Source organism: Nycticebus coucang, chromosome 10, assembly GCF_027406575.1.
Source record: "Nycticebus coucang isolate mNycCou1 chromosome 10, mNycCou1.pri, whole genome shotgun sequence".
Classification (NCBI taxonomy): Eukaryota; Metazoa; Chordata; class Mammalia; order Primates; family Lorisidae; genus Nycticebus; species Nycticebus coucang.
In genome coordinates, this window is record NC_069789.1 from 86610014 (window position 1) to 86635453 (window position 25440).

Here is a 25440-nt window from a genome sequence, read left to right on the forward strand (position 1 = left end):
CAACAGAGGTGCTCAATTCCACAGCTTCTGGGAGTGCAGGCTGCTTACAGCTCACAAGGAGTCCCTTTTGGGGACTTGCCTTCGGTCAAAAAGAGAATCTCTGTCTACCTTCTTCCTGGGGGCGGCCCACATCCAAAGACCTGGCTCTATTCTCAATGAGGGACAGCTCTGGAGCTCTGCTCCCTGCACTCCCCACAGGTGCTGCAGGCCTCAAGAGCGTGTCCCCATACATTTTCTGTGTGCGTATCCAGTCTCAAGCTGTCTCCTGGGAAACTAGGACAGTATGAAAGGACACGCACCAGTCTAAAATGTTACCTAAGGAACTAAGGTCGGGGACAATGATTAGCTTTTTCTGTGTACATTTTCATACTGACTCCCTTATTACAATCACCATATATTACTTTATAACCTCAACGATACCAGATGAAGAACTTGTAAATATAAACAAACATGTTAATTGAATGACAGCATGACTCTGCCTGTATCTCATTGGAGAGAAATAGATACAGTAAAATAGCAAGTTAAAGATCTTCGGTGTTTAACAAACTCAGTGAAAGAGATTTTTCCAACACCTTTGATAATTTCTGACTTAGTTGGTTCAAAAGAGATTGGGCCAGCTTTCTGAGGGTGTGGTCAGCACCTTATGGATATGATGGGAAATGAAAGGTCAGTGGATGGAAGCAAACAGGAGGTGAGGTTTTGTTTCACAGACCGAAAGATTTTCTAGTATCAGAGCTATCTGCCCCCCAAATAAGCTGCAAATGGTGGGCAGCTGACCATCCAAATCACACAGTGCAAAGGACCTGTGATTCTCCCATTTGGTGAGCAGCCAGATTAGAATTGAAGAGGAGAATACCCAGTGTTTATGTCACCTGCAGCCCCTCTGCATCCTGTGCCACTTGATAGCCCCCTTCTTCATGACCCCACTCTGCAGGCTGCCACGGCTGACACACCAGAGTTGGAATCTATTTGCTTTTCCAGAACTAAATGATCTTTACATTCCCTCCAATTCTGAGATTTCATGACGTCCTCCAGGAAAGCTTAATTTATTCAGGAACAACTTAGATGCTCAAGACTACACCTTAGCGTAATGCTTGCTTCTTCCAATCTCAGATGCCACCGCATTTTTGCAAACACACCTCTTGCAGCACCTATAAATGAGATCCCTGAAATTCAGCATCCCACTTGGAGAAGCCTTAGCAGGGTTTGTGAGAGGCAAGCCTTTGAAGTAATACCATTGGGTTGACAGATCCTTGGGAATTGTGTAGGGAAGGCTTGATCCAAGTTCTGCATAGGACCCCTGATTAAAGAGGCAGACAAATTGCCAACTCACAGGCTTCTCCCTTGGTGTAGATGTCACAGTGTCTGTTGGTGACAGACAACAGACGAGAGAGAACTACTCTTTGTTTTGCATGGGTTCATTTGTTACATGTTGAACTTTCCTGTGCTGGCATCAAGCTTGTGAGGGGGAGCGGTGAGTAGAACAGACTCTGCCCCCGAGGTGTGCAAAGTCCAGAAAGAAAACAACACAAATAAAGTGGTTTATGGTAAATGATGACTTTCACGATATTGGGATGCTCAGAGTGACAAGGACGTTAGGAGAATAAGAGAGGCTCAGGTTTGGAGGGGAGAGGTTCAGATGGGAGGTGTTCAGATGGGAGGCTTCTAGGAGGAAGCATCTTAAACAGATGGTCTAAGCACGTGACTACAGCCACTTCCAAGATCTCAAGTTTGTTATATAAAACACATTTCTGGGTTTATACTCATCCTGTAGAATTTTTAGCTCAAATATTTACCCTATTACTGCAAAGCTATGAGAATGAAAAAAATTAATAAAATAAAGAAAACTTTCTGGAGGGAAAAATAACTCAAGGAACAATTTTCTTGGGTTTGGAAATATACGTGGCATACCTACAAATGTATTTTAAAGGAAATACGGTGTTTGGGTTGGAGGTTCCTTATTTTGAAGCATTAATGCATTTACTCCCTCCCTTATCTCTGTTTCAGGTGGCCGCATCATTCCACCTGCAGAAAGGGCAGATCTCTGTTGGAGTTAGAAATAAAGGGTGCATTAAAGAGAAAACTGGAAGAAAGCGTCAGAAGAGGTACCATTTTCTGTGAATCTTTTATCATTCATTATTGCCGTGGCTAGTTTGAGGCCTCTCACTGGTAACTGCATACTCCCAGGGGGTTAGGACCCTTTGTCACTGAAACAACAGCCTGGGGATAGTCTCCCTGAAATGAGGTGGTCAACAGCCTCAGCTCCTCTAGGCTTCAAACTGCCTCTTAAAAAGCTGCAGAAACTGGGTACCAAGATTTGGCTTCTCATAAAATATTTCTGAAATGCATTTCATGAAGCAGTTGGTAATAAAAAGTGGGTTACTGTGCATGGTCCCTCCAAGAAGCCAGACTTGATTCCAGCCCACCTGCGCCTGCACTGGGCCCGCATGAATCAGTGCTGAATTATTCACCAGTCTAACTCTAAAATTCCTAGAGTTCCAAAACCCCTAATACAGTATCATGAAAAAATATCCATCTCTTTATCTCTATCCATAACTATATGGCTGGAGGAAAAACCTGTCGTTTTATTTCTTTTAATTTAAAAGCTTTCCTAATTCCTTTTTCATACCACATATATATGTCTGAAGAATTTTCAGGTTGAAATAATAACCTCTAAAAAATGGTCCACAGGAGGAGGCTGTTAGGATTCACAGAGTTGGCAGGCACAGTGAATATTTTGCTCCCTTAATAACTTTCCCAGGCGCTCAAACTTGATATACTGAAACTGAGAACTTTTCAAACAGGTGTGGCCCTTTTTTATGGTACAAAACAATGGTACCCACCAGCCTTTCCTCTTTATTTGTTCATACAGTTGCTGAAGTTTGTTCAGGAAAAATTAAGTCACCTCCTCAGATGGGTCATGCATTCAGCAGCCCTCATGGTACTCTAGGGACATAAGACAAGGCTTTCCTGAAACCCCAAGTTTGAATCAGCTCAGAATAGGTTTGGCAGCATTCTGCCGCACTTCCTGACACTTGACAACCAAGTAACCCAGTCCATTTGAAAAGTCAGGAAAGACAACATCGCATGAAGCAGGTGGCTATCAGCCATTTACTCTCAAGGGTGAATTGGTTAATTTATTGTCTCTAAGGCCACCAGCTGGTAGAGATCAAGTTCTCTGCAACCAAGCAGAGTTGGAACAGGGTAAATCAGCAACTTGAGGTACCTGTCACAAAGCATCACTAGAAGAACAGTAAGATGGAAATTTTTTACTTACCAGCCCCCTGCACAGTACTTGTGGAGATAAAAGAATATTTGACAAACCACTTGCCAGGGGCATTTAAACTTCCCAAACCCAAAGATCTTGCTTAAATAAAAACATGTAGTCTCTAAACTGACTCCTAGTAAGGATTCGATGGGAGGATGAGAACTGCGGTGCCATCACCCTCCTCTAAATGGATATGGAATAAATATTGAAAGAATATTGGTTGAAATGTGAATCAATCTATGAGTATGACAAGGGCATCCTCATATTTTCACCCAGCCCTGATGTCTGTGGCTTTTGGTGGATGGGTTGGAAGGATGCAGGGAAAGGCCCACGACCTTCCCAGCCTGGATGAGGCTCTGCAGAGGTCCTGAGAGTAGTGTGCAGGGAGCAGGGATGGGGAGAAGAAGATTGCTGAGGACAAAGGTCATCATCACATCTAGAGCCAGTCTTACCCCAGCAGCCAGGACCTGCCCTTGGTCCTATGCTTGGTAATCAATCTACAGGTGGAATTCGAGAATGTTCATGAACAACAAGATGGACTTGGTGTTTAAAGCAGGGCCTGAGGGAATCTCAGATCACACTAGAGCCACAGGCCCACCATGGTCAACTCCCTTTCCATCCAGGGCTGGTGGGAGTCTGGGCCCAGTGACAGTCAAACCCAACATGGATGTGAGGGGCCTACCTTGAAAGCAAGGTCAACCGTCGTGGGGCCAGGAGGGTAGTGAGTCCTGCCAGCTCCCAGGAGGGTGCAACTTTTCAGAAGCCTACAGGATGCAGCATGCAGAGATAGAATGTAGAAGCACCAGTTGCTCTGCTGGTTAAATCTCAAAGCCACCTCCTGGCACAGAAGCCATTCTATCTTTCCCTGCCAAGCCTTGTCACATGTGTCCGATTGACCTCACAAGAGAACGCAGCCTGTCCAGATTAGCCCTCCCCCGTGCATTAACAAATCACTTTTCACTAACACAGTTTGATGGCAGAATTGCAAGGGATACCAAACAGGAAGGCAGCCAGGTCCCCTCACGGCTCTTTGGCAATTCAAACCGAGGTGCGTTCGCAGGCAGGCCTGACTGCCTCGCGTCTCTCTTACCTTCATTCCCCATGCGTTTGCAAGCAGCTTATTTTAAAATCTGATTAGATGAGCCCTTAATAACATTAGAATTTAAATGGTCCCTGATAGGTTTTCAGCTTCTTGCCAAATTGAGATAAATGTGATATTTGGGGAGCTAAGCTCCCAGCTTCCTGGACTGCAGACAGATTTTGAAGTACTGTACTACCTTTCCCCATGGTCTTTTGTGGCCTACAGCTTGGGCTTCTGTGTATTTATAAAGTCCCTTTCGCCAAAAAAGGTCTATGATTTTATGTATCAATATGTCTCCATGACCATGCATTTTCCAAAAAAGATAAGCTGGGAGGAAGGTTCCAGGACAGAATTCTATCTTTCAATTATGACAATCCATGGAAAACTTCTCTCTACATTCCTCATCATCCTCTGATAACTTTCAGTTCCAGGCAACAGCCTTTATTGAACAATTGTAACTTAGTCATTTAATTCAATATTAATCTTGCTAATGCCTGACTTTGGTCAAAAATAATATAAAACTATCAGAAATAGAAATGTGTCATTTCTTGAATGTTGAGCACCCTCCGTGGCCCTTAGGAGTGGATTCATTCCACAGGAACAAAAATATACTTCTCAAGATAAATACATGGTATATAGCCTTCCAATTTCATACCCTTTTGTAATTTAAAAAAAGGTAATAACAGAACAGGGACTGAAAAAAGAAAAACGAAGGTTAACATAGGTGGTTCAATGCCGAGGTAAGGGCATTCTTATAAACACAGAAAAAAGAGTTGTCTTCTCTTTCTGCTTTCCTCCAACCAAACCAGAATTATACTTTTTTTTTCTTTTTTTTTTTTTCAGTTTTTGGCTGGGGCTTGGTTTGAATCCGCCACCTCTGGCATATGGGGCCTGCGCCCTACTCCTTTGAGCCATAGGCGCTGCCCCAGAATTACATTTTGAAACTGCTAAAAATGTGGGTTGCCCTTCTGGATGCAGGTGGTCATTAAAGAAGTATCCCTGGATTTAAGCTTCCTTTTGGAATACTCAAGAAATGTCGCTGCTCTTACAGCCTTTCGGAAAGCTGAACTTGCCCTGAAACCTCACGTTTGCACTGGGGTGGGCAAGCTAAGGGCACCAAGGAGCCAGCTGGAGAAGGCGGGCCTGGGAGTGGGCAAACCCTGTGAATCCAAGAGTGACCCCAGACTGACCCCAGACCTCTAGGTGTCAGGAGGAAATTATCATTATTATTTTCATTTATTTATTATTATTTTTTTTTTAGAGACAGAGTCTCACTTTTTTGCCTTCAGTAGAGTGCTGTGGCACAGCTCACAGCAACCTCCAGCACTTGGGCTTAGACAGTTCTCTTGCCACAGCCTCCCAAGTAGCTGGGACTACAGGTGTCTGCCACAACACCCGGCTATTTTTTGTTGCCGTTTGGCCAGGGCCGGGTTTGAACCCGCCACCCTCGGTATATAGGGTCAGCGCCCTACTCACTGAGCCACAGGCGCCACTCAGGAGTAAATTATCTGTAATGCATTTAAACTGTGGCTTGGATCAGAAAGTACGTTTTGCATGTAAGTGGCTGTTTGGGCCACATGATGAAAACAGATGAAGAAGCTTGGCAAAGGGCGGAGCTGCAGTGTTTGGCTCTGTCCCAAGCTTCTGACCAGTCAGAGAAAAGAGGCCCGTCAGAAGGAGTCCCCATAGACCCTGTTGCTGAGGCGCACCTGCATGGTGGATTAAGCTTCCATCCCACTGGGCTCCACTTCATAAAGAGCATATTGTCTGAGAGGCCATTGCGTGTTCAAGTATGTTTTAAGTATTTTTGTTTCCTCTCAACATCTTGTGGTTTATGTGTGAAAATTCAATGGTACTGGGTGCCTCCATTGGGCCATTTACATGGTGCCAGCTCACCTCTCCCTTTCTGAGCCTGGGCCACGTGGAAGATGCTTTCTCAGCCTCACTTGTCTTCTTAGAGCAGTTGTGCACAATCGTCCTCCCTAATTTGCTTTTGTCCTGCCTCTCTGCAGAGAAAAGTGTCCCTCGTCTGTGCCTAGATTAACTTTGCCATGGAGTTCTTAATGCCTTTCTTACCTACCTCCTCGAGAGCCTGATCTACCCACTGCCCCTTTCCCCACTTAGCTCTCCTCCCACTCTCTGCAAGTTCTTTTTCTTCTGTTTATCGACGAGACTTGGTCTCCATTAAAACAAATGGAAACAACTTTCCCTTAATTTCCTAACTCCTGATTGCCTTCACTTATCCCGAATTCGGTGGAAGAATAAATAGTGAGAATAATTCATTTCTCACTATTTATGCATCCCTTAATTCTATGAAAAGCAAGGCATCCTACCCACCCATGCAACAGATGCCACACAGCTTGGCCAATATGCATTGAGCAAATACTATGTGGCACACTCAGTCGGAATCCTGACCACAGGGAGGACACAGTCTTACAAAGAAGGCAGGTGTGCCTCCCCCCACCCCAAATCACAAAGCAGTGGGGGTAGTGAGATGAGGAGCTTTGCACTAGAGAGAGGCATGATGAGCATCCCCAGCCCTGTTTGGGGACAGGGGACAGCAAGGAAAGTGTCATAGGAGCTCTCCAGACATGTGGGCACCCTATGAAGAGAAAAGGAGAGTAGAGCCAGTCCAGATGGAAGAAACAGAATGGTCAAGGTCATTGAGGTTGCGGGGCACAAGCAGCATGACATGTAGATGGGACTATGCAGCTAGACGTAAGAGGTGTTGAGGCTGCAGAGGACGGCAGACATCTAGACTTTGTGTGCTCTTGCCTGAGAAACTGAGAAACTTTAACTCTTTCCTGCAGACAATGGTAAAGCAGAAGGGTTTAAAGTCAAGAGTGACATAATCAGATGGTCTTTAGAAAGATTATTCAGGAAGCCGCAGTTAGAGTCCAGATAAGGGATGATAGGGGCCTCCACCAAAATGTCCCGTGCTGGGGATGTAGAAGAGCAGATCCTAACATAGCATCATCCTTCAGAAGTCCACCAGGAAAGATGTTATCTCAGCTGTTCTGCACCCTCAGAGCCTGTATTGGGTGGGCCTTTGCTTATTGCACTCATTCAACCTGGATTATAGTCATTTGTGCATTTCTTTAATGTTCCTTATCAAATTGTCTCTTTGTCTCTCCTTTCTCACATTACAGTACCTTGCTCATTGTAAGAGCCACAGAAAAGGTTATTTAGTTGAATTGAATTTTCAAGAGCCTCAAACCATGAATAATTGAGGAATCAGCCATGTATAAGTGCTCATCATTTACATAATTGTGTAAACAAGCTGATAAAAAAAATTATTTTTCACATTATTTTTATTATCCCACGATGCCCACTATCTTTGTAGTTCTCTGGGTTTCAGGGAAATGAACAAGTACTCGCTAATACACTCAAGTGGCAGGATCTTGGGTCTCACCTCCCCTGGCAAAGGAAGGGGTTGAAAGGAGGGAGTGGATGATTGCATTGATTGAGTATGAAAGCCGTGTACAAATATTGAGAAATATGCTGTCTAAAGAGACAGAATTGCGGTGCACACTGCATAATGGGACCCACGCACTGAATCCCGAAGGTCAATGCGCAGATTCAAATTGATTAAGCTAAGTACTCACTGAAATTGCTTTCCAACATACAGATGAGAATTGATCATAAGCAGGACCCATATTTATAGTGAAAAAGCTTATGTGAAATCACCTTTTGGAATGTCATAAAAGCAAATTTAAATTGTCCAAATTTTTCCCCGAATGGAAGTATCTACAATATAGTTAACAAATATGTTGGAAGGAGTTAACTGGTGCTTACAATTTAATGATAGCATTTCTTTATATGTGGCCCTGATTGGTGATAGCTCTTCTAACCTTGAAGTTAGTCTCTTTCTCTCTCTCTCTATCGTTCTCTCTCTTTCTCTTGCCAAATCATGGATGGGCTGTGAGTCAGCACTATCTACTGTGATACCCAAGTTCTCACTCTTTAGCACACTCATGGGCTCCTAGAACAGAAATCAGAAATCTCCTAACCCAGGACTGTGCCAAAAACACTTAGGCAGTGGCTATGAGTGTCACTAGCCTGTGGCATTTAGGTAGGAGAGAAGAAAATGGGAAGCTGATGAGGGTGGATGAAAGGAAATGCAAGGCAGATGAGGGGAAAATAAGAGAAAGGGGTAGAAGGCAGTTAGCAAGCCTTTAAACTTGACACGAGCATAAAGGCATGTAGGGACCAAAGCCCTTGGCTCCTAACAGTTCACTTAAAAATCACTGACATGAGGCCCATTGGGAAGGCTGAGTCTTCACTCTGCAGGCTCCCATGTATACACATTAAATAAATTTGTATGCCCCTTTCTATTAATCCATCTGCCTCATGTCAGTGATTTTTTTAGTGAACTTTTGGAGTGCCAAGGGCCTTGGTCCCTACAGCATGCACCACAGACCACACAAAAGAAATATATATAATACTTCTTGCTATCAGGAAAACTCAGAGTTTAGTCAAGAGGGCAATTCTAAACCCAGAAAACAAACAGCATAGCAATGCATGACAACATAATCAAGCCCTAACTACCACGCCTCGGCACTGGCTTTGTTCCAGTACTGAAAGCTGAAATAAGGCATGTGCCAAAGGGTTCAGGGCAGTGGAGAGGACCGGAGGACACATCATGGGAGAGGTCATCACATGCAGCTGAACCTTGAAAATAAAGAGACACTGACCCAGGAAGGCCATATAAGCATGACACCCTAGACTACAGGAAAAAGACCAAAAGGAGGGGGAAAAGAAAATAGAAAAAGGAAGAAGCTGTTGACTACGGTGATGGTGGAGCAGCGTCCACAGTGTCCTCACATCTCCCTGGGCATATGTGCCAACGCTTGGATTGCCTTGGCCAAAGACCAGCAATTTAGAGGCAGAAAATATTTCTGTGGTCCCCATCGTCTCTGCAGAACTGGACTAGAGCCAGTCGTTTTTTGTTGTCTCTGTAATCACAAGGCGAAGCATCCTGTTCCTCATGTTTGCCTGAGAGGAATGCTGTTTACACTGAAAACCTCACACTCTTCAGCTCGCTCTTTGACAACTGAATTCTCATATTCCTAACAATTGGATGTAAAGAACCCACAGAAGCTCCGCCACTGATGAGATGGCTCCATTAGCTGACGGTTCCAGGAGGCTCTGCGGGAAATGGAGAGATCAGTAAATTGCAGGCAATATATTAGATGCGTTTTAGGAGGGTTCTATAGAAAGCAGGATATTGCCAACACAGTATATTCTGACTGGCATGGGGAATCTCCCTCCTCTGAAAATTACTCCCCACCCCACGCTCATTGTCTTGCAGACTTGAAGAAAAGGAAACAGATGTTTCTTCCATGGGGTATGGAAGTCTACCATTTTGAGATACTTTCTTGTCAAGGTGTTGCCTCTCCTGGGTTTCCCTATTTAGCCACATTGGAATGCTTACTATTTCAGTAGATTATTTGCTGTCTAAGGACTGGGGAAGGAAAGTGGAGAGAAGAGAAGGAAAAAGAAGGATGGGAGAAGAAAGAAAAGTGATTTTAGAATGATTTTAGAACATGGAGCCCTACTAGGAAAGGAAGGATTGAGAGTAACCAGTGTAAGTGATGGGTGGTCTGGATGGTTCACAAGTAGAAGGAGGGGTAGAAAACAGAGCCAGAAGGAAAAAGAGGAGAGTGAGAGAGGCTGAAGAAAATCATGATGCAATAAGCCTAGAATCAAACTTTGTGTCCTTGGTAATGTGGCCTGGAGCAGTCCTGACTAATTGGATAGCTCCAGCATTAAAGTTGGGAATATTCAAGCGTCCCCTGAGGAACCTCAGCATTGCCTAGAAAGCAAAATAGAAGGTGGAATGAGGAGAAGAAGGGCAGGGAAGGGCTACTTGTGTGGTTTACTGGGTGGCAGACTTAAGATATGTATGTGAAAGTTGAGTCGAGCAGTGGCAAAGCTACCACATGTTCCCTGTTAGGTACTAGGAAGAACTTGCCTGGAGATATCCCCAATGCAGAACAGCTGTGGCCACGAGCTAACGGAGGGCCCCGTTTCCCTGCTCAGTCAGCAGAGAATAGCACAGCTGGGAAATGATTTAAGAACTATAATGATGAGAACTCTATTCATCTGATACCAGAATTACAGACCCATAAAATGATCAATCTAGGACTTGAGAGATCATTGCAATCCAACCCTCATCCTCTAGCTAGGGGAAAATAGGGTCCTGAGAGAAGTTATGATTTGTTGAGTGCTTTATATAAAGGTATATACCAAGCACTGTTTTCATGACTTTATATGTATTAACTCATTTACTCCTCCCAACCACCAGTAAGAGTAGGTACTGCTATTATCTCCATTTTACAGATATGGAAATTGATGAACAGTAAAACAAAATGATGTACTCAAAGTCAAGCAACCTAGTAAGTGGCAGAACTGAGATTTGAACCCTAGAAGTTTGAGTCCACGTAATCACCACCCTGAATGATTTGTCCAAGACCACATAGCCAGACCCTAGTATTTACAAAAGGCCACCTTTTTTACTTTGAGTCCTGTCATTTTCAGGTTAGAGTGCAATATCCCCTGTGCAATGATGAATACTTGTTAGGGAAGAGGTTATAGCAGACGTGGTGGTAAAGATGCTCCGACTCCTTGAGGGAGCTTTGGTCCTTCTGGAAGGGAAGTGGGACACCCCCAGCATCAGCCTAGCCTATCTCTCCTTCATCAAGGGGCCCTGATGGCCTCGTAATGGAGCCACTATGATTAAAACCACAATGATTATTGAGATAATGGCCCAGAAATGGAAGCATAGATGTATCTCTCCCTAAAGAGGAGGAGCTTGAGGTAATGAAATGGTAAAGAGTATATCAATGAGGTTTTGATAGTGATCAATGCAACAGCAATAGACTGTAATTGTAAAGATAAGGGAAGAGCGGTGTTGCATTTAATCATTCAGTCATCAGCCATGCTTGCCGAATGCTAGCTCCATCCAGATGCTAAGTGCTCTTGGAAGGAAATGAGGTATAGTCCACTATGAGCTTAAAACTGAGTGGACAAAACAGGATGATTGTAAACAATTCTTTTCCTGAAACACACACTGGAGGACCAGAAATGCAGGTACGCATCAACAGTCATACGAGTATGGCCTGGAACTGCTTTGAAGAAGACATAGGTACCTAGAATTCTTGGAGTCAGAGAGATAAGTGCAACAGAGGACTGTGCAGAGGAGACACTGGCATCTTTTATATGAGGATTATTACTGTTTGGCTGCTACTGTTACAGAAAGAGACAAGAGGGTGGAGAAGCGAGCTCGAAATAAGAGTGACAATGGCAATAGTGAAATTGCTACGGAAAGTAGCAGATCTTTTGTGGTTAACATTACCGTGGGTGATTTGATGAAGAAAAAGAAGGGACTCCTGACATTAATGGAGATGTTGGAGCATATGTTTAGTGTATAAAGGGGAAGTCTGCAGCTTTATCAAAGATGGCCAGGGTCTGGCGTGGTAGAGGGGTGGATAAAGACGTTGAAATTGTTATGGGAGCAATTATGATTGTAACTGAGGTAATAATAAGGATAATGGACCTGTAATTGAAAAGCTGGTGGCTGTAAAGGAGAAGGTGAGGGCAACTGAAATGTAGAGGGGGTGATAAGAGAGGTAATGGTGGCTCTGTGAAAGATAATGGAGTTATAATGTAGATGATGCTAAAAGGTAATGGAGTTATAATGAGGTGACAACTACAGAGTGGGGGAAAAGAGATGATCATCTTAATGGAGGCAAAAGAACTGTATGCGGAGCATTCATCAAGACAGCTAGAGCTGGGGTGACCAGGAAAATAATGAATGGGTACACCCAAAGTTCTCATTACAGCAGGAGTTCTAATGGACCCTGGAATATGATAATGACATGAATGCAAAAGATGATGACTGCCATGAAATTCAGGAGCCTTGTGATGGTATTTAGGGTTGGGGGGAGGGAAGAAGTAAGAATAGGGATGGGATTGAGTGTAGACCCACATGGACATATCTGTAGACCCAGGACTGGGGAGTCTGAGAATGTCCACTAGACATAGCCCTGTGGGTTATTTGGTTTTAATGCAGCTGCTCTTGCTTGTACAGAGCATTTGTTGTGCAAGAAGCCAGTCCAGGATGAACAGACCTGGTTGAAGTAATGATTCAAGTTTATAATCTAAGTTTTGATCTTAAATTAGGCATAACAACACATTAGCTGGGATATAATACTCCTGTTAGCAGATGTGTAAACAGGACATCTGGGAAATTTGTGAGTTTCCAGAAGTGCATGAATGGAGGGGATATTTATTTATATCATCAGTACTCATTCAAAGTAGAGAAGTGGGAGCTAACTTCTCTAAAGAGAAATGGGCTCACTCTTTAGCTTCTATTTATTAGTGGTAAGCGTATCCACAGCAGCTCATGCTGGTCTGGTGTGCTGAGCTCTAGGAAGGATGGCATGCACCAGGACCACCAGTGCTGCTGCTGTTTCTGCATTGACCAGCCTGGAAGCACCCACAGAGGGTAGACCACCTGAAGACAGACAGACAATCCCAGACCCAGGTCAGGCATCCGGGAGACATGGGCAAGACATAGAGCATTGAGGGGATCAGAGACAGACCAACAGTTTCATGATCTGTGCAAGGAGGAGGTGGCATTGAAGCACAGTGTTCCTTGCTTCTGGGACCTAAATGCCACCTCTCAGACCAACTACATCAAAACTGCTGGGAAAGCTTTGACAACACACAGATTTCTAGGTCCCACCTCATGAAGAATCAGATTCTGTTGCTTAGGGTTGGGGTCTGTGAATCTGTATTCTAAAAATTCCCCATGTGATTTTTCCACTTTTCTATTGTCAACCTGTGTGCCTTACAAGGAAGGGGTTAGGGGAAAGGTGGGGAAAGTGTATTTCCTGGGAGTAGGCCAAAGCAAACCCTTTGAGTAGATCTGTCCTAACTGTGGGACACCCTCTCAGTAGAAAATTACCCTCCCGCTGCCTACCTTCCACCTGCATCCTCCCCGATGCAGAGTCACTCAGTGGACTTAGCAATCTCCTGGTAAGGGACTTCTAAAATGTCAATGTGGCAATAGGCATCCCTGGGGCACAGGACCCTGTTTGCTCTAGAATAGAAGGATGAAGCAGTGCAGGAACTGAAGCATATGCAAGGGGAATGGAGGAGAAGATGGGTGGGGGAGAGTGAGCATGTCCAGAAGAGATATTTCAATACCTCCAGTTATGAGAAGGAATATGGATGTAGAGGTAAGGGATTGCCCCCATCATGCTGTATTTGAAGGTCTCTTTCTCCCCACATTCAGATGTACCATTTCTTTCTTCATGATTCTCAGGAATTAAAAAGTGTCGAAATCATACATTCAACTTAAGTTTTTGGAAGTACAAATTAGTTTTGCCCTTATATGACAGGTAGGTAGTATACATGCCCATATGTTTATACAAATCAGAAAAATTAGAAAATGGGCATAATTGCCAAACAATGTATTCTAAATAAAATGTAGGCTGGGAGCAGTGGCTCACACCTGTAATCCCAGCACTCTGGGAGGCAGAGGCAGAGGCAGAGAGGGGTGGATTGTTTGAGCTCAGAAGTTCAAGACCAGCCTGAGCAAGAGTGAGACCCCATCTCTAAAAATAGCTGGGCATTGTGGTGAGCACCTGTAATCCCAGCTGCTTGGGAGGCTGAGGCAAGAGAATTACTTGAGCCCAAGACTTTGAGGTTGCTGTGAACAATGACACCATGGCACTCTACCAAGGGAGACAAAGTGAGACTCTGTCTCAAAAAAAAATAAAAAATTTTTGTCTGCAAAACAAAATAATAGACCATTTCTCAACAGCCTGTGCCCTAATTCTTCCTGTTCCCTCCAACTTGAACTCTTGGATCAGCAGCTTACTGAAAGATTCTCCTAATATAACGGTTCTCAACCTGTCGGTCACCACCCCTTTTGGGGTCGCACGACACTTTCACAGGGGTCGTCTAAATACATCCTGCATATCAGATATTTACATTATGATTCATAACAGTAGCAAAATTACAGTTATGAAGTAGCAACCAAAATTAATTTTATGGTTGGGGGTCACCACAATATGAGGAACTGTATTAAAGGGTCACGGCATTAGTAAGGTTGAGAACCACTGTCCTAATATATGGCTGTAATCATTTCAGAAGAAAAGCATGAATACTGTTGGTACAAGTTTGTCTGGATCTGCCTCAGGGAAACAGAAACTCAGAGCATTATCTCATGGCCCTGGAGGGGAATGGTGAAGTTCAACCCCTGCTTGATCCACTTGGGAACAACTCAAGCAATCAGATTGAGGGTGTCTGAGAGTAATTTCATGAACTCTGTCATTTCTCCCACTCTCTGTAGTCACCACCTTTCTTAGGAAATGGACCACATAGTTCTTTAAAAATTATTCCTTCTTTTCCCAAGGATGCTGACCCAACACTTGAGAAATGCCACCTTCCCTTTAAGCCATGTTGTCATTTCTTGGCTGCTAATCATTCATTAACCTCCTGGGGAACCTCATGGAAGCCAGGACCTACCTTCATTTGCAAAGGTGATTCACGGGGTCCCCCTATAATAAAATTACAACTTCAGGAAACAAATCATTTGTATCAAATACGAACCCCTGGCTTCCTCTTATGTTAATCATTTCAGGCAGGTGCTATTAGGTAATTCAATCACTAGGCTATGGAAAGCCGCCACTGAATTAATGAGGAATGAACTCAAATTCTGAATAAGGGATTTTCTGAATAAATGGTTCTGAATAAAAAACAGAGAGCCAAGCCTATAATCACAACAGATGACAATATAAAATCGTGTATTGAAACAAAGTCCTAGCATCCATCTTTTCTCAGTGCATCCTCTTTGGGGGCCAAAGGAACATATGGCAGCCACCACGTTCAGCCTTCCACTTGGGCCACTTTTCTCCTGTGTGCTTAATGCTTTTTCAGGTGAGCTGAGTAAATGTCGAAGCTCTCATCCCAACTTAGAGTAAACTTCAAGTGACGTTTCCTTAAAAAGAGTGTCCACATCTACAGCCCTGTTCAGGCTCTGACATCCTCTTCCCTTCCATCTGGCCCACCTGCCTCCAGCCTCCCTCCCCTGTAGGAGTCTTTCCTCCCAGCTGCCAGGGTGAGCTTTCCAGAACCCAGATCAGACCACATCATGTTCCGGTTTAACACCTTCCACTCAACTCCACCATCCTAACTTTCTGGACCAAGTCACACACAGCATTTAGGGACCAGTCACCTGCTTGTCTTTCCAGCTTCATCTTTTATTAGGCCCCTGTAGCAGACTACCTGTATAGGCAGTCCCGGATTATGAGCCTATAGGTTCTATAGGTTTGTTCTTAAGTTAAATTTGTATGTTTAAGTTGGAACAGGTACATGTGCCTATTACCTATAATAGCTTCCATTGATAAGTGCAAGTTGTACATCAGCAGATGTTTGTAACTCAGGGATTTACCCTAAGAGCCTCCGTTCTTAAGTGGGAGTTGCATGCAAGCCAGATGCTTGTAACTTGGGGACTGCTTATATTTCAGCCATACCTGAGTCCAAAATGCTGTGTGCTCTTTTATGGCACCAGACTGTTCCTTCACTAGAGTGCCTGCTCCAGCCTGGCTAGTTCTCATCTTTTTCAGTTCACCTGAAACACTGCCTCCCCCTCCAGCCATCTCTGACCCCCTCTCCTCTCCCACATCTCAGCTGAATTAGGTATACTCCCTCCACGCTTCCTTAGCCTCTGGAAGCAGAGCTGAATTATTGAACAAAATGCTCAATACTACAATAGATGGAGCACAAGTCTTTGTCCCCAACTAGACTGACATCTCCTTGAGACTAAGACTTTAGAGTGTTTATCCTTAGAAATTTTCAATGCTGAGCATCTGGAAGATGCATAACAAATATTTGATGAATGAACTAGCCAGTGAAAGAATACATGAAATTCACGATTGAATAAATGAATGAACCCGATGGCATGATGTATACAAATTCCAGCAGCCACACTTTCATTTTCCACCTCTGGGCAGAAGCAATTGAAAAGTTTATTTTCATAACCTGAAATTCAGTTGGTGAAGATTTGGCCCCAAACCAGTGGGTTTGCCAAAAGCCGGCAATATGAACACAACTGCGTGGATAATCCTCCCACACTTTAGTGACTAGGTCTGAAAGAATAGACTGGGCAGCACAGATAGATGCTTCCTGGAATAGGACACTGCTGTTAGCCTGAGACACACAGTGACCACGGACTCCCTCCTTGGGCCCAGGCTTCCAGCTCCATAGGAAGCCTCCCCCGCACTGCCCACTGCATTTGGTTTTCACAGAGCCGTGCTCACCCGGCATTTATCATGCTGTGCTTCATCAGAGATTTAATCAGGGTTGAGTTTTTAACAACGTGCTCGTCATGCTCACTTAACTTAAAATCAGGCCTGGTGGGGCATTCGTCAGTCTGGTAGTTTGGGCATTTAAAAGTTTAGAATTTTTCATCGAGGAACACTGTATGTTTTTACCCGGCAGTTCCTTATACATAAACCTCTCAGGCTGGTTTCCTGGTTGAAATATTGCAGGCTTAGAGATTATGCTGCTGTAAAGGAAAGATCTGTGTGTTAGTTTCCTACTGGTGCTGTAATGAATGACCACAGACCTAGCGGCTGAAAACAATACAAATTTATTATCCAATAGTTATGTAAGTCAGGAGTCTGAAACAGGTCTCTCTGGGCTAAAACCAGCATGTTGGCAGGGCTGTACTCTTTCTGGAGGGGCTAAGTGCATTTTCTTGCCTTCTCTGGCTTCTGTAGGCTGCCCGCAGTCTTGGATTCATTCTCTCTTCCTCCAAATCAAAGTCTGAATGGTTGGTTGAATTCTTCTCACATGCCATCACTCCCATCTCTTCTTCTGCCTCCCTCTTCCACTTGCAAGAACCCTATGATTACATGGGAACTACCCAGATAATATGGCTTAATCTTTCTATCTTAAGGTTAGCCTTAACTCCTTAATTCCTCTTTGCCATGTAAGTAGCACATTCACATAATGTGAAAATAATGGCAAAAGGGCCATTATTTTCATTATTTTGCCTATCACAACCTATACAGCTCTGGACATCTACCCTATTTTCCCGAAAATAAGACAGTGTCTTATTTTAAGGTGTGCTCCAAAGATGCGCTAGGTCTTATTTTCAGGGGACGTCTTATCTTTCCTGTAAGTAGGTCTTATTTTTGGAGAATGTCTTATTTTCAGGGAAACAGGGTAGAAGGGGTCCTTTATACAACTGGGGCCCAAAGTGGATCTCCCATCAGCAACATCAGAGTCACCTGAGAGCTTTTTAGACATGCATAGACTCAAGCCCCGTCCAGGATCTTCAGAATCCAAATCTACATTTCCCCAAACTTCCCAGGGTTAGGTGTATGCACAGTGGGTTTGAGAAGCCCTCCTGCTGAGGTTCCCTGAGGCGGGGGAGGAAAGAGCTTACACTCTGGTGTTGAGCAGTGGTCTTCTCTAGAAATGTGTGTGTAACAATGCAGGGGTCTTGAGGAGCCCCAATCAATAGCATCCCTATTTATCACAGAAGTGGAAGACACAGAAGTGGGACAGGTAGAGAACTGTTTTCAGGTAGAGACCTATCTTCTTCCCTAGAAATCCTTCCACACAGGCTCCACCCCTGTCTGTAGGGGCTGGGTTTGGGGAGACCCTCCCCAGCCTGTGTTTTCATGCACATGGCGAGCAGAAGATGGGCTCTGTACAAGAGTCCAACAGATCAAGACTTCACCTTGATAAACTAGTATTTGGTAGTGTTAGTTTTCCCTGTAACTATAACATGGAACCTTGAAATGAGAGGGTCTTCTTCGCAACCAGTCATGGCTGCACTAGACTGGGGAGGGTCTATCCAACCCCAGCCCTCTGCAGACAGGGGCAGAGCCTGTGTGGGAGGATTTCTAGGGAAGAAGATACATCTGAGAGTTCCCAAAAGGAAGAGGAAGAGGCTGGGCTACATCTGCCTGGCTTCTCCTTCCAAACTCAGCAACTCACCAGGTCACTAGTAAATATGGCGATGGAGACAAGACAGGAGTACACAGCTACTAGACTTGCCTCCCCATGGAAGGAAACATTTCCCCATGTGAATCATGCCTGCCAGTGAGGGGAGTACCATCCTGTGTGGTAGCGCTCGCATCACAGCAGGAGTCCATTTGCAAGGAGTATCATGCAATCCCACAGTTCTAAACCTGGCAAGCATCAGAACACCCTGAGAACTTGTCACAGAATGTGGTTTCCTGAACCCCCACCCTAGGGGATTCAGATTCAGTTGGCATAAGATGGGATGGGGACCAAACAGGCCTGAAATTTTACAGCATTCTAGTGAAAAACTGGTTGATATCTTGGTCCATTCAGTCATTTAAGCAGGACATTCCCTAAACCAGAGAGGGTGCCCCCTGCCCCCACTGCAAAGCCTCTTTCTGTTGCAAGTTGAGGAAACCAACCTCAAAGAGGAAATGTCTTATAGAACAAAAGGACAAAGGGGGTGTGTTGGGAAGGGAGGGACTGGCCCTGGGCACTGGACACCAAGGTGAGCTCTCTCCAGCTCTCATTTCTGCTTCTCTCCATGAGCTGGGCTGGCTTTCCTCTGTATTTTCATGCACGTGGCGAGCAGAGGATGGACTCTGCACAATTCCTCATGGTATTTTGTCTCAGGACACTAAAGACAGATTAGTGCTCTTTTACTCCCAATTCCAAAGCATCTGATTGATCCAAGTCAGGTCAGCTGTCCCCTCCCCTAGGGGACACTCCAGGCTCAGGCTGGAGTCACACAGGGCCATCCCTCCATCTCTGCAGGCATGTGTTGGAGGGAGGGTAATTCTCAGATTATGGGTGGATAGCTTAAGACTCTACTAGAGGCTGCAGTCCCATTTTCATATTTTTAATATTGTTTTTCTCAAATAGCCAAAAAAGAAAAAAGAAAACTTTGCAACCTTCAGTATCTGATAACGGTTTTGAGAATTTTTCTAATTTATCCTTAGAATCGAGTTCATTGAAGTATCAGTTGTAGTGAAATCCCCCAGATGGTGCCTACCCTGTTTACTTCATCAGAGATCTGGACCCCTTTGGAGAGGATGCTTATCTTAAGTGGCTCCACTCTCCCCAGGTGCTCTAGCCCTCTACATGCTTCTTTCTAGGGTGAAGAGGGTTCTGTTCCAAGAAGTCCCTTTCTAGGAGTGAATACCAAATCCACTTTATGTTGAAATTTATTTTGTCATGAATGTGTCCACCTACTAGACTGAAAGTTCTCCCACAGTCAAGATTGTTTGTCACTCATCCTACACTGTGACACCTATTACAGGACCCAGCTCAGAGTGTTTGATGACTTTAGGAATGAACGAGAGACATTGTTCTTCAAAAAGTGACGTGTTAATAGCTTATGTGGTGAGAAGTCACTGTGTACTAGAAAATGATATCAGAAGACAGTCCCAAAGTTCAGGATTGCTGTGTCCTTCCGCATGGAGAGTCCATGGTCATCTCCTTAGGGGTCAGGGGAAGGGAAGGGGAACTCTCAGAGATTTGGCAGTGTGAGAAATAATACCTAAGAGTCAGGATGGCTGCCCCACAGCTCACAAATTAACTTCTCCTCCAGGCCCCCTATTTCCCTTAGCATCCATGTCTGTCTCCATCTGCTCAGACTCCTGCCTCCTAATACAAGATGTGCTTGAGTCATGGGAACCAGGTGTCTTCCTTCTCAGAGACACCCACGGGCAGTTGTCATAGGGACATCATAGGGAGAGGAGATACAGAGACCCTTTATGAATGTTTATTTTAATTGCAGTAAAATAAAACTTTAGACTTAATAATCTATCATTCCACTAAAAAATCAATATTACAGAGCTCAAATATTGCTATCATGACAGTGTTTTATTCTAGAAGTATATTTCCCTACATTTTCTAACTTCTAAAATAATAAAAAAAAATAGCTTTGGCATGACAGTTGCCTGACATAAATGAAAACACAATTTAATGAAATGGCATTTTATAAATTTGAATGGAAACAAATATTTGACATGCTTTATTTAAATTAATTTGCTGTGGATATTCTGCTGTTTCAAGAGCAGTAGAGCTTTGTTTTATTGTTTGTTCACTGCACTGGGTTCTGAGGCTTGCTGGTAAAGAAACAGAAGCTAAGGGATCCAGGGAGGCCCAGAGCTGAGAGTCTCACAGGCCCACACCAGGGTTCTGTTGGCAGTAAAACCTGGCTGAATTTGGGAGGAAGTTGTATTAAAAAACCTACTACATCTACTTTTGCAAGGCAAGAGTGGGATATTCACCTCTATGTTGGTGGTGTTTTTGCCATATAAACATCTAGGGTTTTTTTTAGTACTCCTAAGCCAGCCCCAATGTGCATCTATATCAATTCTAAACTGAACAATTTATGGAGGCATTGGAAAAAAAAAAATCCTTTCTAAACTTTCTAGAAAAACAACCTGCCAATTCTAGGATGCTAATTCTATACTTCCAGGGGAAAGTGAGGCATGGATATGTGTTCATTAAATTACTATCTGGCCCTTTAAGGAAAACTAGATTAACTCCTGTATTTATAGAATAAACTTGATTTGAAATGAACAAATATACCATTTTGATTTGATATTCCAGATGCTAATCTAATTTCTTCCTTTGATAGCTTCCTGAATCAGTCATTTGTAGATCCATTTAAGAATTTTCCAACAGCTTATACTTATAGGAATTGTATTTGACTATGGTGATTATTTGTGTTGCCTGGTCACTAGCAACATGATACGATGGCCTCTGTCCTAGAATCTTTATTTGTTTGTTTGTTTGTTTGTTTGTGTGTTGCTTCTAGGAGAAAGTCTGCACAGTTCTTAAGATTAATGTACTTTGAAAATGGGGTTGTGATTTATAGACAAAACCAAGAAACTGGACCTAGGAGAGGAAAACCTAAATACATTTTTACAAAGAATCTTACACACACAAATGCACACCATAAAGCCTGTCTCCACTATTTGGAAAACTTTAGTTTCATTTACTAAAGAAGAAAATTTAAATTTATAGTACAAGATGAACTCTGATCCAGAGATCTCTACATTTGACAAAGCATCCATTCTTTATTTGTTAGAAAGAGTTTAGACACAGCCCTTTCAAACAAACATCAGAGAATGTGAATTGTTACCCTCTGGGTTTACTGCTAGGCCAAGTGACTGAGTGGATAGGAAAATACCCCTTTCTGGAAGCCTGTCCTCTGTACTGGCTTCTTCTTACCCCCAGAGTTGATTATCAGAGGTGAGGCAGTTTGAAAGTGCCATGAACAAATGCTAGAAAGTGAGGAGGTGGGAGGGGGAGGAATTCTGCAGGTGCCCAGGCAGCCGTGAAATAAACAGAAAGGAGATAAGAGTCAACAAACTCAGAAGGCAGGAGAAAAACTAGACGCAGAATGTAGTGGATTACATTTTTCTCAAAGATAGCCAGGGAACAGCCTTTATCAACCAAAGACCATTTTCTCTCCCATCTAGAAATTCAAAAAGAAAAGAGAAAAGGATCAGTTCTACAGCAAAGTTCAGCTTAAGTAACCTTACCAGGTAATTGAAAAAAAGCTTTCGAGTGTTTGGTCAAAAACTTTATTTATTTATTTGTTACTGTTATCAAATAAAAACACCCCTGGTGGAAGGAAGGACCATATGTGTACTTTGAGGGCAGGTTCACAGAAATCTAGGCACTGGAGAATGGAAACAATTGCGCTGGCAAAGTGATAGCTCCTGGTTTTCCAGAAGGAAACAAGGAAGTTCTTTCAAGTTAATTCCATAGTCTATGAAGAATGTCTACTTACTTTTCCAATATGGTCCTGGCCTTGAAAGAACTATAATCTATTTCTGGGGCTAGGACAGCTTCACATCATTAGGAAACAATGATGTTCCTATGCTAACTCACACGCTACTGTAGGAATTAGAAGGGAGATTACTAGGGAGTTAGTTGTCTGGAGTACATAATGGTACTAATTATGTATAGCTAAGGAATGAGTTACCCCAGACTAAGTCTGAAAATGACAATCTGCTATTACCTTGCAGTTTCTGAGGGCCAGGAATCTAGAAGCAGCTTAGTGGGCTAGTTTAGGCTCAGGGTCTCTTGCAAGGTTGCAATCAAGCTGTTAGCAGGGACTGTGGTTATCTCAAGGTAGAAATGAAAGATCCGCCTCCATGATCACTCCTGGGGTTGATGGAAGGCCTCCTCACCATGTGGGCAGAGCATGGCAGCAGGCTTCTGCCAAAGCTATCTGAGAACCCAAAGACAGAAGCCACAGTCTTTTTATAACCCAATCTCAGAAGTGACATTCCATCATTCCTACCGTATTCTCCTTGTTAGAAATGAGTCAATAAAGCCAGCCCATCTCTGGGGGAGGGAATAACACAAAGGTGTGAATAACAGAAAGGGGGGTCACTGAGGGCCATTCTAAAGGCTGCCCACAACAGTAACCAAAGGTATTGTATCTTTTGTTGTAAATAAAATTTACAAATTTTATTCACATTACAAATTTATTTACAAACCTGTTGTTGTAAATAGAATTTTATTGGACCACAGCCACACCATTTGTTTCCCTATTGACTATGGCCATATTTGTGTTACAACAGTAGAGTTGAGTAGTTGCAACAGAGATTGAATAATCCACAAGCTTAAAGTACTGATTATCTAAAGTTTTAGAGAAAAGGTTTCGCTGAGCTTTGCTCTAGAGCAGTGGTTCTCAACCTTCCTAATGCCATGGCCCTTTAATAGAGTTCCTGTGGGTTGCAACCCATAGGATGAGAGCCGCTGCTCTAGGGCAATGCTTTTCAAAATTTATGTTCATATGAACCACCTGGACATACTGTTAAAAATGTGGATTTTCATCCATTAGGTCCAGAAAGCTCCTGAAATTCTGCATTTCTAGCACTCTCTCAGGTGGTGCTGCTGCAGCCGCTGCTGGTCTAGGACCACACTTTGAGTAGCAAGTCTCTGGCAGCCCTTGAGGAAGGAGAAGGTCTCATGTCAGTATGGAGGACCTTCTGCGTAGGGGGACATGGCATGAAAAGGAAAGGCCTGGCCCTTAGAGTGAGAGAAATAAGATTAGGCTGTCTGGGGCAGAGTAAAGCACACAGCTAAGTCCTCCCCATAAAGAGCAATTATGGAGAACAATACTTAGCCTGTCAACAATAGAGAAAACAACATAGTTTCGGTTCTTCTTACTTCAGAATACATACCGCATTTAAAAAAAATGATAAGACTATAGCCAATTGGTCATACAACAAAAACACCAACATGGAAAAAGAAAAAAACTGGATAGAAATAAATAGGTTAAAAAAAAATTGGCAGACATTTATTTAGTGCCCACTTTGCATCCCTGATGTGCCAGGTGCCGGGGATACTCAGGCTGGACAGAGACATGTACATACATTGGGGTGACGCATTGTGATAAGTATTTTAATGGAAATACTTGTCAGAAACTGCAAGAAAACAAAGAGAAGGAACTGGACTTTGAAGAAAGGATAGGAGTTCATTTTGCTGGGTGGATGGAGAAAGCATTTGAGGCTGATATCATAGAGGCCAGAGAGAGCAAGACTGAGGTAGAGGTTATACAGGCCTGCAGCGTGGGGTGTGTATGAGTTAGGGGCTGGGAAGAGAGGAAAGGGGACCAGGCTTGAGGCTGACAGACAGGGAACAGGCTGTCAATGGCCTCAGACGCTGCAGGAGCCCTCTCCAACTCCATCCTCGACCAGAAGAGATAACTCACATAGCATTCCTGGCACATGTGAGTACTTGATTATCATTAGTTGTGGTTCTATTTTAGAAAGGCAACTCTGATGGCAAAGTGAAGAATTTCATATCTGGAAAAGCAGAAAGACAGAGGACCATCGTTCATTTGGCCTGCAGGTGAACTAGTCTTCGGAATCCTTGAAGTTAGGATTCCTCAGCAACACGCCAAAGTTCATGGAACACTGAGGTTGCTCAGGTAGCATCTCCATCCAATTGGCCTGTATCCCCGCTCACAGGCCTTGCCCCTCCAGCGGGGCTCTTCTACCACTGCCGAGGAGGCGACAGCTGCTGAGCCGTCATGGCTGTCCTCAGCCATGGAGCACCAGCAAGGTCTTGGCAAACCCTGAGCAGTGAACCTGAGAGGAGACTTTACTTGTGTCCCACTCAGACGTGGCTGCGCTACCAGCCCTCTAGGCTGCTCATTCCCTGTTGTGGCAGACACCACTGCTGTACTGTTGTGGTGTCTCCCCCTTAGACAAGCTTTGAGGGCAGGGACTGTGTCCGATTCATTCTTGGCACTTAACCTATTCCTGGGCCCAGAGTGGGTACCTAGCAAATCTGCATCAAATGGGTAAACAAACGAAAATAGGGTCAATGATTTTTTCCTTTCTCGTTGTTTGTTGTGAAGATGGTATTAGTTTGCTTGGGCTGGCATAGCTTGGGTGTCTAAAACAATAGAAATTTCTTTTCTCACAGTTCTGGAGGTTGGAAGTCCAGGTTCCAGGTGTTGGCAGGGTGAGTTTCCCTGGGGCCTCCCTGCCTGGCCTGCAGAGGCCTCTTCTCGGCGCACCTGTGTGTCCTTTCCATGTGTGCTAATCTCTTCTTATAAAAAGGCCAGTCAGACTGGGGTAGGGCTCGCCCTAATGGCCTCATTTAATTATCTTTTTAAAGGCCCTGTCTCTAAAAACAGTTATATTTTTAGGTACCAGGCCTTAGGCTTCAACATAATCAATTTTGGGGGGACAAATTCAGGTCCTAACAAGAATTAAATGAGCTAATATATTATTTAGAATGATTGCCTAGAATATAGGGCCACAGAAGTGCTCCTGATTACCTCAAACAATTTGGAAGGAAAACCTAGAAAGCACATTATTTTTTCTGAACCAACATTACAGAGGGGCACTCTAGACTCAGCACCTTTTAAAATGTGTTACCTCTTTAAAGGCCCTGTGTCCAAACACAGTCACTTTCTGAAGTACTGTGGGTTAGGGCGTCACTGTATAAACTCCTGAGGGGACCCAGTCCAGCCCATGATTTGGCAGTTTTCTGACCAAATCTTAAGGAGTGGACCCCATGCTGGGGGAGGGAACAGTGC

The 25440-nt window shown here is 43.8% G+C and overlaps 1 protein-coding gene across 3 annotated transcripts in view; it reads left to right on the plus strand.

Annotated features, from left to right (window-relative positions):
• The window catches only part of TNR (tenascin R), a 432007-nt gene that overhangs the window by 217994 nt on the left and 188573 nt on the right, over positions 1–25440 (plus strand). For 2 of the 3 annotated variants that reach the window (XM_053607624.1, XM_053607625.1), the window contains exon 2: positions 2008–2105. The exons of the other annotated variant lie outside the window; for it this stretch is intronic. The gene's annotated coding sequence lies outside the window, so the exon portion shown is untranslated. The remainder of the gene's footprint in view (positions 1–2007; positions 2106–25440) is intronic. 3 annotated transcript variants of the gene reach the window in all.